At 44.6% G+C, this 17,813-nt stretch overlaps 1 protein-coding gene across 1 annotated transcript in view; it reads right to left on the bottom strand.

Moving 5' to 3' along the window:
• Positions 1-17,813, bottom strand: part of LOC115200944 (ATP-sensitive inward rectifier potassium channel 12) — a 36,644-nt gene that overhangs the window by 16,585 nt on the left and 2,246 nt on the right. The gene's annotated exons all lie outside the window — the stretch shown is intronic.

Here is a 17,813-nt window from a genome sequence, read left to right as displayed (position 1 = left end):
CTTGACAATGCAGCAACAATAACAAATAATAAAAGATAAGAATACGAACATAAAGTAAATGGCTCAGTAAAAAATATATATATAGATATTGCATATGTATAAAATAGGAAGGCACAATTTATAGTCCAATATTTACAGATCTATTGGGGAAGGGGGGATGGGGGGGTCAGTGTATAAACTGAGCAGTATAATGAGAGTCTGGTAGCAGCAGGTGTGATGTGTGTAGCATTAATATACTGTATATGTGTCTGTGTATTAGGTAAGGGGGATGGGGGGTCAGTGTATAAACTGAGTAGTATAATGAGAGTCTGGTAGCAGCAGGTGTGATGTGTGCGTAGCATTAATGTATATGTGTGTGTTTGTCTGTGTGGGTGTGTTCATGAATGAGTGCATGTTTGCTAAGGCGCGAGAAATCAGAGCACGTGGTCAATCCAGCTCAAGTGTTCAGCGCTCTGATGGCTTGTAGATAGAAACTGTCTCTGAGCCTGTTTGTTTCAGACCTCATGCTCCAATACCATCTGCCCGACGGTAAGAGAGAGAACAACTCATGCCTAGGGTGTGTGGGGTCCTTGATGATGCTGCATGCCTTCCTCAGGCACCGTTTCGAGTAGTCCTGGATGGGTGATGTACTGAGACCCCTCACCACCCGCTGGAGGGCCTTAGGCTCGTGAACGTAGCAATTCCGTAGCAGGCTGTGATCGACGGGGCTTCAGTGGAGCGTGTGGAGAGCTTCAAGTTCCTCGCTGTCCAAGTTACTAAGAACTTAAAATGGTCCACACACACGTGCACAGTTGTGAAGAAGGTACGACAGCACCTCTTCCCCCTTAGGAGGTTAAAAAGGTTTGGCATGCAAGGGCCCTCAAATCCTCAAAAAGTTCTATAGCTGTATCATTGAGAGCATTTTGACTTGCTGCATCACTATTTGGTATAGCAATAGCACCACCCTCGATCGCATTGCGCTACAGAGGGTGTTGCGGACTGCCTGGTACATAACTGAGACCGAGCACCCTGCCATCCAGGACCTCATATCAGGCGGTGTGAAAGGGAGGAAAATCGTTAGACTTCAACCAGCCAAGCCATAGACTATTCTCTCTGCTTAGGCTCCTGAACATTATCCCCATTCCATAAGACTGTTAAATAGATTGTTAAATAGACTAAACAGCTAACTAAATGGCTACAGGGACTATCTGAGTTGACCCTTGTATTTTATTCTTATTTTTGCACTGCCTCTATGCACATTCACAGGGCCCTACACACTACACACACTGACACTCCAACAGACAAACACTCACTCTATCATTTGCTCACACACATAACATGCACACACATTTATACTAACTCTACAGAAACCCACTCACATACAATCATCATATACACTGCTGCTACACTGTTTATCATATATCCTGATGCCTCGTCACCTTACATACAGTTGAAGTCGGAAGTTTACATACACCTTAGCCAAATACATTTAAACTCAGTTTTTCACAATTCCTGACATATAATCCTGGTAAAAATTCCTGGTCAGGTCAGTTAGGATCACCACTTTATTTTAAGAAGGTGAAATGTCAGAATAATAGTGGAGTAATTTATTTCAGCTTTTATTTCTTTCATCACATTCCCAGTTGGTCAAAAGTTTACATGCACTCAATTAGTATTTGGTAGCATTTCCTTTAAATTGTTTAACTTGGGTCAAATGTTTTCGGTAGCCTTCCACAAGCTTCCCACTATAAGTTGGGTGAATTTGGCCCATTCCTCCTGACAGAGCTGGTGTAACTGACTCAGGTTTGTAGGCCTCCTTGCTCGCACACGCTTTTTCAGTTCTGCCCAACTATTTTCTATAGGATTGAGGTCTTTGTGATGGCCACTCAAACACCTTGACTTTTTGTCCTTAAGCCATTTTGCCAAAACTTCGGAAGTATACTTGGGGTCATTGTTCATTTGGAAGACCCATTTGCGACCAAGATGTAACTTCCTGACTGATGTCTTGAGATGTTGCTTCAATATTTCCACATAATTTTCCTACCTCATGATGTCATCTATTTTGTGAAGTGCACCAGTCTCTCCTGCAGCAAAGCACCACCACAACATGATGCTGCCACCTCCATGCTTCACGGTTGGGATGGTGTTCTTCGGCTTGCAAGCCTCCCCATTTTTCCTTCAAACATAACGATGGTCATTATGGCCAAACAGTTCTATTTTTGTTTCATCAGACCAGAGGATATTTCTCCAAAAAGTACGATTTTTGTCCCCATGCGCAGTTGCAAACCGTAGTCTGGCTTTTTTATGGCGGTTTTGGAGCAGTTGCTGAGTGGCCTTTCAGGTTACGTCAATATAGGACTCATTTTACTGTGGATATAGATACTTTTGTTCCTGTTTCCTCCAGCATCTTCACAAGGTCCTTTGCTGTTGTTCTGGGATTGATTTGCCCTTTTCGCACCAGAGTACGTTCATCTCTTGGAGACAGAACGCGTCTCCTTCCTGAGCGGTATGACGGCTGTGTGGTCCCATGGTGTTTATATTTGCGTACTATTGTTTGTACAGATGAACGTGGTACCTTCAGACATTTGGAAATTGCTCCCAAGGATGAACCAGACTTGTGGAGGTCTACAATTTATTTCCTGAGGTCTTGACTGATTCTTTTGATTTTCCCATGATGTCAAGCAAAGAGGCACTGAGTTTGAAGGTAGGCCTTGAAATACATCCACAGGTACACCTCCAATTGACTCAAATGATGTCAATTAGACTATCAGAAGCTTCTAAAGTCATGACATAATTTTCTGGAATTTTTCAAGCTGTTTAAAGGCACAGTAACGTAGTGTATGTAAACATCTGATCCACTGGAATTGTGATACAGTGAACTAAGTGAAATAGTTGGAAAAATTACTTGTGCCATGCACAAAGTAGATGTCCTAACCGACTTGTCAAAACTATAGTTTGTTAACAAGAAATTTGTGGAGTGGTTGAGAAACGTGTATGTAAACTTCCAATTTCAACTGTATCTACCTCTATCGATCTAGTGTCCCTGCCCATTGTCAATAGGGTACTGGAACTGACCCTGTATATAGTATGCTAACCTACTTCATCGTGTTCTTATTTCTTACTCTTATTGTTATGTATGGTACGACGTGCTGTACGTCATACTATACGTTGTTATGGTTTACGACAGTGTGCTGCTTTACGGATGAATGGGTTGTCAGGATGAGTGGCACATGTCATTAAACGACAGAGTGATGTACAATGTGAAACCGTGCAGACGTGTGTTCTTCTACAGCTAGGCTAGATATAACATTGGCGACGAAGATGGCTGAATTCAGTTTACCACCACCGGCACCATTCCTCGCCGTGCCTGGCGAACCTCCAGTCCCGTGGAATAACTGGCTTGATAGCTTTAACACTTATATCGAAGCTATGGACCTTTCTACAATCTCCGACAAGCGGAGGACAGCACTGCTCCGTCACTGCCTCGGTACAGAGGGTCAAAGGATTTTCAGAGCGCTTGGATCGGCTCCTACATTCACTGCTGCAGTCAGCCTCTTACGGAACCACTTCGCCGGGAAAGAGCGAGTGCTCCTCCGACGCTACCGGCTACGGAAGAGACACCAACGGCCGGGTGAGTCCATTCAAAGCTACGTGGCTAATCTGAGGGATTTGGCTAGCTCTTGTAACTATGGGACACTTCAGGACGAGATCATCAGGGATCAGTTGATAGAGGGGACGTTATGTGAAAAGACAAGGGAGAAACTGCTTTTGGAATCGGATAATTTACAACTAGATGGAGCCATTAAAATAGCACTCCAGGTTGAAGCGGCGTTGGAATGCTCTACTATGCTAACAGACAGATCTGCAGCATACACTCGGCCCCCAGCCATTCTCACACAGCAGCTTCAGCCCGAGCAGGCGCACTACAACGATCACGCGCTGTGCATGGCCTCCCACGTTGATAGCTGCATGGACACAGACACCGGCATGCCCGTGCAGCAGGCACACAGACAAACGAACAGAAGTAGCTGTGGCAACTGTGGGGCTAGCTCTCACAATTCAAGGGCTTCAAACTGCCCAGCCCGTGGGAAAATATGCAAGAACTGTTCAAAATACAATCACTTTGCAAAAGTGTGTCGTTCTGCCCCAGCTACTAGCTCCACCCAGCACAGGCCCTTAGTTTCATCTCACTCTCGACATGAACGCACGGAAATTCGAACTGTCTCCACCAACCATGTGTCATTCAGGACATGCACTGTGCAGCTGGGTGAGGTGGGTTTGCCTTTACTGCTGGATACTGGCGCTGCGGTGTCATTGCTCAACCTTGCAACTTATTACAAGTTTTTCAGTCACCTACCACTCCAACAGCCCTCCACTGCCCTGTGTGGGTACGGTAGATCCAAGATAGACATTGTAGGCACCCTCCAGGTCCCAGTACACTACGGCACCAAGCATCTGCCATCATTTACATTTCATGTTGCAAAGCGGGGTGCCAACCTCTTGGGCCTCGACCTCTTCACAGGCTTGGGATTCACGCTGAGAGATGACAGTGGGTCAGCTATCCACCAGGTTACCTGCACATGGCAACAGAACTGGCCAACTCTGTTTGATGGACTGGGCTGCCTCACAGCCTTTACTCACAGGCCCCTAGTGAATCCGGAAGTGACCCCAGTCATGCAGCCCCTGCGGCGCATTCCCTTTGCACTGCGTGATGACGTCACAAAAGATCTCCAGGCACAGTTGGATGCAGGCATCATTGAGCCAGTCAACGCTGCCCCCTGGATTTCAAACTTAGTCATTGCAACCAAAAAGTCAGGTGGAATCCGGACCTGCGTGGATCTTCGTGCTGTGAACAAGGCCGTTGTCCCGGATAAGTACCCCTTGCCTACAGCTGAGGAGCTGACCGCACAATTCCATGGCTCCACGATCTTCACGAAGCTTGACCTTCGTCAGGGTTATCTTCAGGTACCCCTCCACGCAGCTAGCAGAGATCTCACTACCTTTGTCACACATGCTGGCGTGTTCAGATATACACGCATGCCTTTTGGACTTAACTCCGCCCCCAGCTGCTTACAGAAGGTGATGAGCACCATCCTCGCTGGAATACCTGGGGTGGCGGTTTATCTGGATGACATCGTGGTCCACGGTCCTGACCTCCACATCCATGATTGTCGACTCCACAGAGTATTCAGCGCTCTACTGCAGAACAACCTGACCCTTAACGGTGGAAAGTGCACCTTTGCAGCTCCAGCCGTCGAGTTTGTGGGGTTCCGCCTGTCGGCCAAAGGCATTGCCCCACTCATGTCGAACATTGAAGCCGTCCACAGGATCCCGGAACCGACCTCAGCCTCTCAGGTGGCATCATTCTTGGGCATGACAGCCTACTACCTCCGGTTTCTGCCCCACTACTCCCAGACCACAGCGCCCCTTCGCCAGCTCCTCAAGAAGGATGAGCCATGGGCCTGGACGGCAGCCTGCTCAGACGCGGTCCGCTCACTGAAGAGCCAGCTCACCACGGCCCCAGTCTTGGCTCACTTTGACCCCGTCTGCCCCACCATTGTCACATGTGACACCTCAGCTGGAGCACTAGGAGCTGTCCTCTCACAGCTGCAGAATGGCATTGAGAGGCCCGTCGCCTTCGCCTCAAGGGCCCTGAGCCCCACAGAACAACGGTACTCTGTGGGCGAACGAGAAGCACTGGCCTGTGTCTGGGCGTGCGAAAGGTGGCACCTCTACCTCTATGGCCGTCTGTTCACGCTCCGAACCGACCACCAGTCCCTCACAACGCTACTGTCGGCATCAGGAACTGGCCACAAGCCACTTCGGCTGCACAGATGGGCCGACCGCCTCAGACAGTACGACTATCAGCTGAAGTTCACTCCAGGGAGGGATAACGTGGTGGCAGACCTCCTCTCACGCTCCTTTGACGCTCCTACTCCGACCGTCTTGCCAGACGACAACGAAACAGACCTCGTACAAATGCTTTATGCTCCTCTTCAGTCAGTCGTCTCACTGGAAGAGCTGAAGCAAGCATCGGAACAGGATCCCACACTGTCTACCCTGCGCACCTACATACGCACTGGATGGCCAGCACACGTGCCGGAAGAGCTTGCGACTTTCGCCAGGGTGAAGCACGAACTGTCTTGCTGGGAAGAAGTCTGTGTCTCTCGAGGGTTTTGCACTGTGGTCCCAAGTGGTCTGCGTGCGCGTGTTCTATCCATGGCGCACGAGGGGCACTTGGGCATAGTGAAGGTCAAACAGAGATGTCGAGACCTTGTGTGGTGGCCAGGCATCGACCACGACATTGAAGCCCTGGTCAGGGATTGTGCTGCATGCCTCCTCAGTGGGAAAACAGGACAGTCCGCCTCACCCCCCCTGCAGCCTCTCGCATGGCCGTCCCGCCCCTGGGAGCACATCCAACTGGACATCTGTGGCGAGATCCATGGTCACGCAGTCCCTCACCATCAGCGCTTCCTGGTGGTGGTGTATGACCTCCACTCTAAGTGGCCAGAAGTGGTTCCTGTCGGAACTGTCACAGCACAGGCCATCGTGGACATCCTAGACAGCCTGTTCACAAGGTGGGGCCTGCCCCTCACCCTTACCACGGACAATGGGCCCCAGCTAATCTCTGCCGAGTTCTCCTCATACCTCAGCAACAAGGGAATCAAACACAACCGCACGGCCTACTACAACCCACAAGCTAACGGAGGGGTGGAACGCTTCAACCAAACGCTGAAGAACGGCATCAGAGCGCACCTGGTCCAGGGGTGCACGTTCCAAACTGCTTTGAATCAAACGCTAATGCACTACAGAGCAAGCAAACACACAACAACACAGGCCTCCCCGGCATCTCTCATGCTAGGTCGTGAGATGGAACTGCCACTGGACAGACTCAGAACACAGAGAGTTGCAGAACCGGCGACTAGGTGCACCCAAGAAAAACAGGCAGTGACTAGGCACCAAAGAGAAATGAAACAGCGTTTCGACAAGGCACACAGGGTGAAGAAGTCGATCATCCAAGTGTCTGACTGGGTTCGAGCCCGACGGCCTCAGCGGTGCAACAAAATGGCCTCATTCTGGTCGGACCCCCTGCAGGTCAGTCGACAACTGGGGCCCGCCACATTCATGTTGAGCAATGGATCACGCTGGCACGCCAGCCGCCTCAGGAAAGTCCCTGCTCCTCAAGGAATACGAATGCACACAGAACAGACATGCAGGCCAGAGACGCCACCGGATGGACCTCCCCCACCACTACCACCCGAGCCCCAGCCTCTGTGGGCTCCCCAAGGGCCAGAGCCACAAGCGGTGGCAGTTGAAGAAAGGCCTATGCGGGCACGAACTCGCCCTGCTCATCTGGGGGACTACTTAACCTCTTTTCATTCTTAGGCTCCGATAGGGGTCTTAGTCAACCTCCAGGTTAATGGACTGAACTGGTTAGTTTGGAGGGTCCTTCCGTTTTAAAGGTTAATGTTTTATTTCTTATAGTTATCACTCTAGGTTCTTGCCCTATGGACATTTTATATATGGTACCAGTCCCTGGTTTTGGAAAGGGGGGGGAAATGTTATGTATGGTACGACGTGCTGTACGTCATACTATACGTTGTTATGGTTTACGACAGTGTGCTGCTTTACGGATGAATGGGTTGTCAGGATGAGTGGCACATGTCATTAAACGACAGAGTGATGTACAATGTGAAACCGTGCAGACGTGTGTTCTTCTACAGCTAGGCTAGATATAACACTTATATCTTCTGTGTTTTTGTTCTACCTTGTTATTTTATCTATTACATCGTTATTGATTACTGCATTGTTGGGGTTAGAGCTTGTAAGAAAGAATTTCACTGTACTTGTGCATGTGACATTAAAACTTGAAACTTGAAACTTGATGCAACCGGTCAGGAAGCTCTCAATGGTGCAGCAGTAGTATTTGGAGAGGACCAGGGGTGGAATGCCGACTTTCTACAGCCACCTTAGGAAGAAGAGATGCTATTGCACCCTCTTGACCAGTGTGGTGGTGTTGTCCTCGGTGATGTGGACACCGAGGAACTTAAAACTAGTGACTTTCTCTACTGCAGTCCTGTTGATGTGGAATGGGGCATGTTCCCTTCTCTGCTTCCTAAAGTAAACAATCAACTCCTTTGTTTTGCTGATATTGAGGGAGAGGTGTTGTCATAACACCACAATGCCAGTTCACTTAGCTCCTCCCTATAGGCTGACTCGTCTTTGTCAGTTATCAGGCCTACAATCGTGGTGTCGTCATTAAACTTGCTGATGCAGTTGGTGTCGGGCAAGGCTACGCAGTAGTGGGTGAACAGGGAGTACAGCAGAGGACTGAGGACACACCCCGGGGGGGGGGGGGGACTGTGTTAAGAGTCAGTGTGGAGGAAGTGTTGTTGCCAATCCTCACAACCTGTGGTCTGCCTGTCAGGAAGTTCAGGATCCAGTTGCAGAGGGTGGTGTCCAGAACCAGCTGGAGACAATGGTCACACGAATGGTCTAACCCAAGGTTTCCTGAGGGTGTTCCCAGGCAACAGGACAACACTCATGAGTATCTTTAATTTTCATTGTAAAACCACATGCCCTAGGGCACGGTCAGTGGTTCAAACTCTGCTGGTTAGCCTTTTTGAACTTACTCTTTCCACTGGCCATCTTACTCAAACAAGGAAGCTCCGGCTACACAAGCAGAGCAGAAAGTAGTGGGTTTTAGCCAACACAAATGCTACCCAAGCAATGAAGCATTAGCTACACAAGCAGAGCAGAATGTATTAAGCCTTTAGCAAATACAAAACTGATGCCAGTTACTGATACAGATACTTGAAACATCTAGGGGGACGAAGTATTGAAAGTATTGAAAATGATATACATAAAGGGTATGGGTGAAAAAATATTACACTATAATTCACAGGACATGTTTCCAATGGGGCAGTTAAGAGCCAGGAAGGTGGGGCTCCCGAGGGTGGGCTTGGCATCCATTGGGCGTGATATCGGTTTGCTTCAGGTGAATAGGATTTGTCGTTGACTCCCCCATAGTATGTTATACTGAGTGACCGACTGAAAGGGAACTATGCAGCCCACTCAATAACTTTTTAAAGCTACTGTTTACAGGCCTCCTGGGACATATACAGCGTTCCTCACTGAGTTCCCTGAATTCACATCGTACCTCGTAGTCATGGGCGATCATTTGAACATTTTTGGTGATTTCAATATTCACAAGTCCACAGACCCACTCAAAAAGGCTTTTGGAGCTATCATGTTTTGTCCAACATGTCTCGGGACCTACGCATCGCCAAAATCATACCCTGGATCTAGTTTTGTCCTGTAGATGGATCTAAATGTTTTTCCTCAAAATTCTAGACTTTCGGACCACAATCTTATTACGTGTGCAATCGCAACAAATCATTTGCTTAGACGCCAACTAAGGATTTTCAAAAGCTGTGCTATAAATTGTCAGACAACCCAAAGATTCCTAGATGCCGTTACAGACTCCCTCCACCTACACAAGGATGTTGGAGTACAAAAATCAGTTAACCACCTAACTAAGGATCTAAACTTTACCTTGCGTAATACCCTAGATGTGGTCGCACTGCTAAAAACAAAAACAACATTTCACAAGAAACTAGCTCCCTAGTATACAGAAAATACCCTAGCCCTGAAACAAGCTGCCCGAAAATTGGAACAGAAATGGTGCTCCACCAAATTAGAAGTCTTCCGTCTAGTTTGGGAAGACAGTACCATGCAATATTGAAAAGCCCTCACTGCTGCTCGATCAGCCCACTTTTCCAACCTGAATGAGGAGATTAAAAACAAATCAAACATATACACTTTTTTTTTATCTTGTATCTCTCGACATATTCACTAAAATAGTAATGGCCTCAAAACCTTCCAGCTATCTACTGGACCCTATTCCAACTAAACTACTGAAAGAGCTATTTCCTGTGCTTGGCCCTCCTATGTTGAATGTAGTCAATGGCTCCCTATCCTCTGGATTTGTACCAAACTCACTAAAAGTGGCAGTAATAAAGACTCTCCTGAAAGAGCATAACCTTAACTTGGAAAATGTAAAAAACTATGCCTTTATCGAATCTCTCATTCCTCTCAAAATTATTTGAAAAAGCAGTTGCTCAGCAACTCAGTCCCTTCCTGAACCCAAAAGATTTATACAAAACGCTCCAGTCAGGTTTTAGACCCCATTACAGTACTGAGACCGCACTCGTGAATGTGGTGAATTACCTTTTAATGGCGTCAGACCAAGTCCATGCCTGTCATCGTGCTCCTAGAACTTTGTGCCGCTTGTACAATCAGTCACCGCATTCTTTTGGAAAGATTGGAAACCCTTATTGGTCTACGCGGACAAGCTCTTGCCTGGTTTAGGTCTTATCTGTCTGAAAGATATCAGTTTGTCTCTGTGGATGGTTTTTCCTCCGACAAATCAATGGTACGTTTCGGTGTTCCTCAAGGTTCCATTCTAGGACCACTATTGTTTTCTTTATATATGCTACCTCTTGGTGATGTCATTCAGAACCACATTGTCAACTTTCACTGCTATGCAGACGACACACAAATGTACATTTCAATGAAACAAGGTAAAGCCGCAAACTTGCCTACCCTGTAAACCTGTTTTTCAGACATAAGGAAGTGGATGGCGGAAAATGTTTTGCTTTTAAATTCGGACAAAACTGAGTTTCTAGTTCTAGATCCTAAAAAACAAAGAGATCTGCTGTCGGATCTGACAATGAATCTCGATAGTCGTCTCAAATAAAACTGTGAAAGACCTGCCGTTAATCAGGACCCTGATATCTCTTTTGACGAACATATCAAAAATATTTCAAGAGTCGCTTTTTCCCCATCTTTGTAACATTGCAAAAATCTGAAACATTTGTCCCAAATTGATGCAGAAAAGCTAATGCATGCTTTGTCACTTCAAGGTTAGACTACTGCTATGGTCTACTCTCCGGCTACCCAGATAAGACACAGCATAAACTTCAGCTAGTGCAAAATATGGCTACTAGAATCTTGACTAGAACCCCCCAAAATTATCATATTACTCCAGTGCTAGCCTCTTTTGGCTTCCTGTTAAGGCTAGGGCTGATTTGAAGATTTACTGTAAACCTACAAAGCATTACATGGACTTACTTCTACGTATCGCTCCGATATGGTTCTGCCGTATATACCCACACAAACGCTATGGTCACAAGACACAGGCCTCCTTATTGTTCCTAGAATTGATAAGCAAACAGCTGGAGTCACGGCTTTCTCCTATAGAGCTAAATTTTTATGGAATGGTCTGCCGATCCATGTGAGAGATGCAGACTTGGTCTCAACCTTTAAGTTTTTACTGGCCGGCTCCACTCTCTCCACTGGGATTCTCTGCCTCCGACGCTATTACAGGGACTGAGTCACTAGCTTGATCGTGCTCTCCCATGCCGTCCCTAGGAGGGGTGCATCACGTCATGCCAGGATTTTTTCACTATTCTCGACTTGAGTGTGTTGAGTCACAGATGTGATCTTCTTGTCCAGTTTTGCGCCCCCTCGTGCGGTGGGGAAGGTCTTTGTGGGCTATACTGGGCCTTGTCTCAGGGTAGTAAGTTAGTGGTCTGTTTATATTCCTTTGGTGGTGTGGGGGCTGTGCTTTGGCAAAATGGGTGGGGTTATATCCTAACTGGTTGGCCCTGTCTGGGAGTAAATTTGGGTGGGGCCACCCACCTCCCCTCTCTCAGTCCCCAGTATCTATGCTGCAATAGTCTATCTGCCGGTGGGCTAGGGTCAGTCTATCCTATCTGGTGTAATTCTCCAGTCTTATCTAATGATTCTCCCTCTCTCTCTCTCACACACACACACACACACACACACACACACACATACACACACACACACACACACATACACACACACACACACACACACACACACACACACACACACACACACACCCTCTCTCTCTCTCTCTCTCTCTCTCTCTCATTTACTCCTGCCGTGCTGACCTGTTGCACCCTCTATAAACACTGTGATTATTATTTGACCCTGCTGGTCATTTATGAACGTTTGAACATCTTGAAGAATGATCTCGCCTTAATGGCCATGTACTCTTATAATCACCCAGCACAGACAGAAGAGGACTGGCCACCCCTCAGAGCCTGGTTCCTCTCTAGGTTTCGTCCTAGGTTCCTATCTTTCTAGGGAGTTTTTCCTAGCCACTGTGCTTTGACATCTGCATTGTTTGCTCTTTGGGGTTTTAGGCTGAGTATCTGTATAAGCACTTTGTGACAAGTGCTGATGTAAAAAGGGCTTTATTGATTGATAGAGAACAGAACAGCACAGAAATGTGAAAGTAGAATTTAGTACAGTACAGTAGAGTACAGTAAAGTAGATATGTTCAGTACAGTACAATACAATACATTATACTGTACTTTACTCTACTGTGCTATACTGTACTGTTCCGTGTTGTCCAAGCTTGTCAAACATAGATGTCTACGATTGATACAAATTTGGTCCTGCCAGAGCGTGACTGACCAAACTTCAACTACTTTTCAACATCCATGGACGTCTGATGTCGGTCGGTGCTCAGTGGTTGAGGATGCTTGTTACAGTAAAGAGGGTAGGTGGTAGATGTCATGGTAGGTGTCAGTAAGAACCGGGAAAGGTGACATTACCTGGAGAGAGAGAGAGCAGCAGAGAGAGCGAGAGTGAGAGAGAAAGAGAGAGAGAGGGAGGGAGGGGTTGTCCAGACTGTTTTCACAGTCTTGCTTTCACTAACAGACAACATAACGATTTTTTTTTAAGTCTTATGAGCTGAACATAACAGTGTGCAAGTGGAAGGGAGGACAGTAGCAGGAGACACTATGAGCTGAACATAACAGTATCCCAGTGGAAGGGAGGACAGTAGCAAGTGACCCAACTGTGGTTTGTGACTACTATGATTTCCCATTGTAGCCAATTCAATTGCAGTAATTCTGTTACAGAGGTTTCTGAAATTACGTTACCAATTTGGTAATGGAATTGCACGTTTTAATCATTTAATAATTCACAAACAAACTTGATATCAGTAAATATACACTATTTAATACACTATAACTAACTGGTAGGTCTAACATTACTTGTTACTTCTGTGACCTTTCATTATTGTCCCTCATGAGGAATCTTAAAATGTATTAAAGATATATGGGTTTTTGGTAACAGAATTACAAGTCACAAGGCAATGTTTCTTAAACTTACAGAAGGCAAATCATTTCTCCAAAACAAAGTATAAGTGTTGATATTAGTTGGCAGAGGTCTTTACTTCAACATTATTGTGTTTGATGTATTTCTAATAACTTTTAAGACATTTTCTGGTAGATATTGTCTAAGACCCCTTTTCCATCTGTTTGGCCAGAAATCAAAGCCTTTGCGTATTCCTAATTTTTAGGATGGAACATGGTTGAATAATATATGTATGCCTTCATTTAAAATAAATATAGACTCTTAGCTTTCATTTGATACCCAATTTGGCATGCTCCTATAAACTTCACATGTTGGTGCTCATGGGTCCATTTAGATGGAAATGCTCTCCCACTGATCAACACTCGGAAGGCTTGACTGATGGTGTACAAACGCCCACTATCAAATACCTCTGGTCCTTCCCTCTCTCTACCACAGCCTTTTAGTCTCATTCCATTAACTATGAACACACAGTAGTCTGCTGTGCTCTACAGCCACGTCCAAAAGAGCCCTTTCTCAGTTGCTATAATATATTATGACAGCCATGTCTGTTATTGTGCCCTCTTCCAAAGGATTTGATTGTCCCCTGATAATGTCTCACACCTCACCACTAGTGTTACTGCAGAAATACAATACAGTGCTTTCGGAAAGTATTCAGACCCCTAGACTTTTTCCACATTTTCTTACGTGACAGCCTTATTCTAAAACTACACACAATACCCCATAATGACCAAGCTAAGCCTTGGTGGTTCCAAACTTCTTCCATTTACAAATGATTTAGGCCACTGTGTTCTTGGGGACTTTCAATGCTGCAGAAATGTTTTGGTACTCTTCCCCAGATCTGTGCCTCGACACAATCCTGTCTCGGCGCTCTACGGACAATTCCATTCGACCTCCTGGCTTGGTTTTTGCTCTGACATGCACTGTCAACTGTGGGACCTTATATAGACAGGTGTGTGCCTTTCCAAATCATGTCCAATCAATTGAATTTACCACAGGTGGACTCCGATCAAGTTGTAGAAACATCTCAAGGATGATCAATGGAAACAGGATGCACCTGAGCTCAATTTCGAGTCTCATAGCAAAGGGTGTGAATACTTATGTAAATAAGGTATTTCTGTTTTTTATTCTTAATACATTTGCAAAAAATTCTAAATACCTTTTTTTGCTTTATCATAATGGAGTATTGTGTGTAGATTGATGAGGGAAAAAAAATATTGAATTCATTTTAGGCTATAACGTAACAAAATGTGGAAAAAGGGAAGAGGTCTGAATAATTTCCGAATGCACTGTAAATCACTTGAACCAATCACCAATATCACAAAAAACACATAGTATATGGATGGTTTCAGCATTTCAGTATGTTTTTATCCTGTATGATCTTTTGCAGTACATGCATGACCAGGCTGGCCTCTTATCCCTAGACTACCAACGCCCATATCATACTGTAGTAGTATATCAGGTAACACATGAATTGTTCAAATGAAAGTAAAACCGCCTGTGTGTGTTTCATGTCATTAGATAAGTGCCACCGGGTCTCTGCTAAAGAAAGCATTTAGCAACGTGCTGCATGAATAGGTTTTCAGGCAATGGACTTTGATTTGGAACTCGCTCAGAAATATCTAATAGAATATAATATATATATATATATATATATATATAATATATAATAGAATGTATGCCTTGTTAAAATGCCAAGGTTTTTCAGAATCAACAGTTTTTGTGACATCTTTATAACACAGCTGAAAATAGAGTAGATTAGGCCTATGAAGTATAGTGTCACGAATCCCCTTGTCTTCTGTTGTAAATGCAACACATGCATGAGTAGACAAACTATAGTTATGACTTTGGCCCTATTTGTTGCATATTTATGTGTTATAGCTTTTATTGAGATATTGAAGTTAAAATTCAGTAGATTCCCTTATGTTTCTGTTTGTGTGGGGGGGTTTGACGGTGTGGGAGTGAGAAATGACAGGTCTGCAGAGTCAACGCCAAGAATACCACGGCACGTGATGGAAGTCGCACCTTGTGTGAGACCATTTTGCTGCATTTCTATTTACGGTAAGTTGTTCATTGTCATTCCTTTCACTTTAAAATAACTTGACTTCGGGATGACTTTGTTGTGTCTGAAATAACAACCAAATTATAGAACTCATGAGGGAGTCTATATAGAAAGTATGACGTGGTTATTACTCACATATAACTTTAGTACAGTTGCTTCCAGGAGCACACACACACCAAGTATGGAGGTGAATTGTGGGTGCAGGTAAGGTGTACTGCTTTTGAATGATCTTAAGAAGTTTAGGCCTAGGGGAAAGGGAGGCACTCCACCTCAAGGAGGCAGGAAATTGAACCGGCGACTGCGATCAAGTCCACCACCATATCCATTGTCGAGGAAGAGATCAGGTTCAGATGTCAGTGTATTTTCCTATGCACCCTCTTCACTAGTGTAGTCTCAAGTGACCTACAGGTACTTTCCTATAGAGTAGCTCACATCTTAACCGTGGTACAGTACTGTACTGTATCTGCCATGGGCAGTTACATGGGAAGTTTGTTACTACATTGTATGCTTTGGACAATATAATAATGTAGTGAACATAAAAATAGAAATACTATTATTCATTCTATTTCTATCACAGTGACCTTTATTCAAGATGAACAGTTTGACAGGATTTGACCATGGCAATGGAAAGGTCACATCTGATTGTCACCTCCTGACCATAGTAAGCTGTTATTTTCTATGGTAGAGTAGGTCAGGGCGTGACAGGGGGGTTTTCTAGTTGAGTTTTTTTATGTTATGTTCTAGTTTTGTATTTCTATGTTGGGTTGTTCTAGTATTGTATTTCTATGTTGGGCTGTGTTTGGGATGATCTCCAATTAGAGGCAGCTGGTCATCGTTGTCTCTAATTGGAGGTCATATTTATGTTGGTGTTTGTCCCACCTGGGTTTGTGGGAGATTAATTTTGAGTAGTGTATGTTTCACCTCTGCGTCACGGTTTGTTGGTTTTTTTCATTCAGTTTATTTATGTATTGCATAGTTTCACAGTAAAAATTAAATGTGGAACGACACACACGCTGCACTTTGGTCCACTCATTCCTACGACAGCCGTGACACTGATAAAGTCAGTTATTTTCTTTATCGGTATGTGTCTCTACAGATAAATGAGTCACACTCGTCCCGTGGACTGGGATAATATTTTGTGTTTCAGATGCCATCTGAAGTTATTGTTCAGCTGGAACCAAAGAGATAAGCGTGCGTAAGCGTGTGTTTGTGTGTGCATTTGCATGTTTGTGTTTATGCATTGTGTATCATAGTCATTCATTGCTTTAGGGCAGATCTGTGTTCTTTTTGTCACCATTTGATTTAATTATCCTCCATCGTCTCTTCTATTTATGTATTACTGGACAAGACAAGCTGGCTGAATATCTCCCGTGGTCAGTTTTTTATCCACCTGTATTCTCTTGATCAATTAAGTGATTACAGGTCAATCCCACTAGGGGGAACTTGCACGTAGTATTTTATTTGATGTTCTATTCACTGAGAGAATCACTGAGTACTTTTTAAAATATAAACTTCATTGTGCATCTTCTCTTATATAGATTTACATCTGTATTGCACTTAGTGCAACATGCTGCGCAGGTCAGGAGAAATAATACAACTCTGAAATGTCCTGAAGTACTCTGCATTCTAAGTGCTATTTAAAATGAGTTTTTAATATCTGAACACATGTTCAAATATGAGATCAAGTATGTATAATGACTTCATTCTTTTAATACATTCTAATGGCGTCACTTACGAATGTAACATGAAGATAAGGTTTGTGGTGTGCTGGTGTGCTATTGAGATAACAGGCAGGCAGGACGTGGTCATTTATCCATCTGGGAAACAGAGCCCTACTGTACATCAACTTGAATCCTCTTGGTATTTTAAACTCTTTGGTTGTATCTTGAGTACAGTACTTTTGGGAGATGCACTCAGATCATACAGCATTCCTATGGATTTATTAATGACAGCTGTCAGCTGGACAAAGCTCCATACATTATCAAGGGTACAATGTATGCATTATCCAAAATGAACTGCTTTCATTTTCGTGATTATAAAAATGTCTGTTTTATGCTCAGTTGAATATTCAAGTATACAGTTGAAGTCGGAAGTTTACATACACCTTAGCCAAATACATCTAAACTCAGTTTTTCACAATTCCTGACATTTAATAGAAAAATTGTCCCGTCTTAGGTCAGTAAGGATCACCACTTTATTTTAAGAATGTTAAATGTCAGAATAATAGTAGAGAGAATTATTTATTTCAGCTTTTATCACATTCCCAGTGGGTCAGAAGTTTACGTACACTCAATTAGTATTTGGTAGCATTGCCTTTAAATTGTTTAACTTGGGTCAAACGTTTCATGTAGCCTTCCACAAGCTTCCCACAATAAGTTGGGTGCATTTTGGCCCATTCCTCCTGACAGAGCTGGTGTAACTGAGTCAGGTTTGTAGGCCTCCTTGCTCGTACACGCTTTTTCAGTTCTGCCCACACATTTTCTATGGGATTGAGGTCAGGGCTTTGTGATGGCCACTCCAATACCTTGACTTTGTTGTCCTTAAGCCATTTTGCCACAACTTGGGAAGTATGCTTGGG

This window comes from Salmo trutta, chromosome 10, assembly GCF_901001165.1.
Source record: "Salmo trutta chromosome 10, fSalTru1.1, whole genome shotgun sequence".
Classification (NCBI taxonomy): domain Eukaryota; kingdom Metazoa; phylum Chordata; class Actinopteri; order Salmoniformes; family Salmonidae; genus Salmo; species Salmo trutta.
Note: the sequence above shows the minus strand (reverse complement) of the source record. Positions and strands in the feature narration are given on the sequence as shown.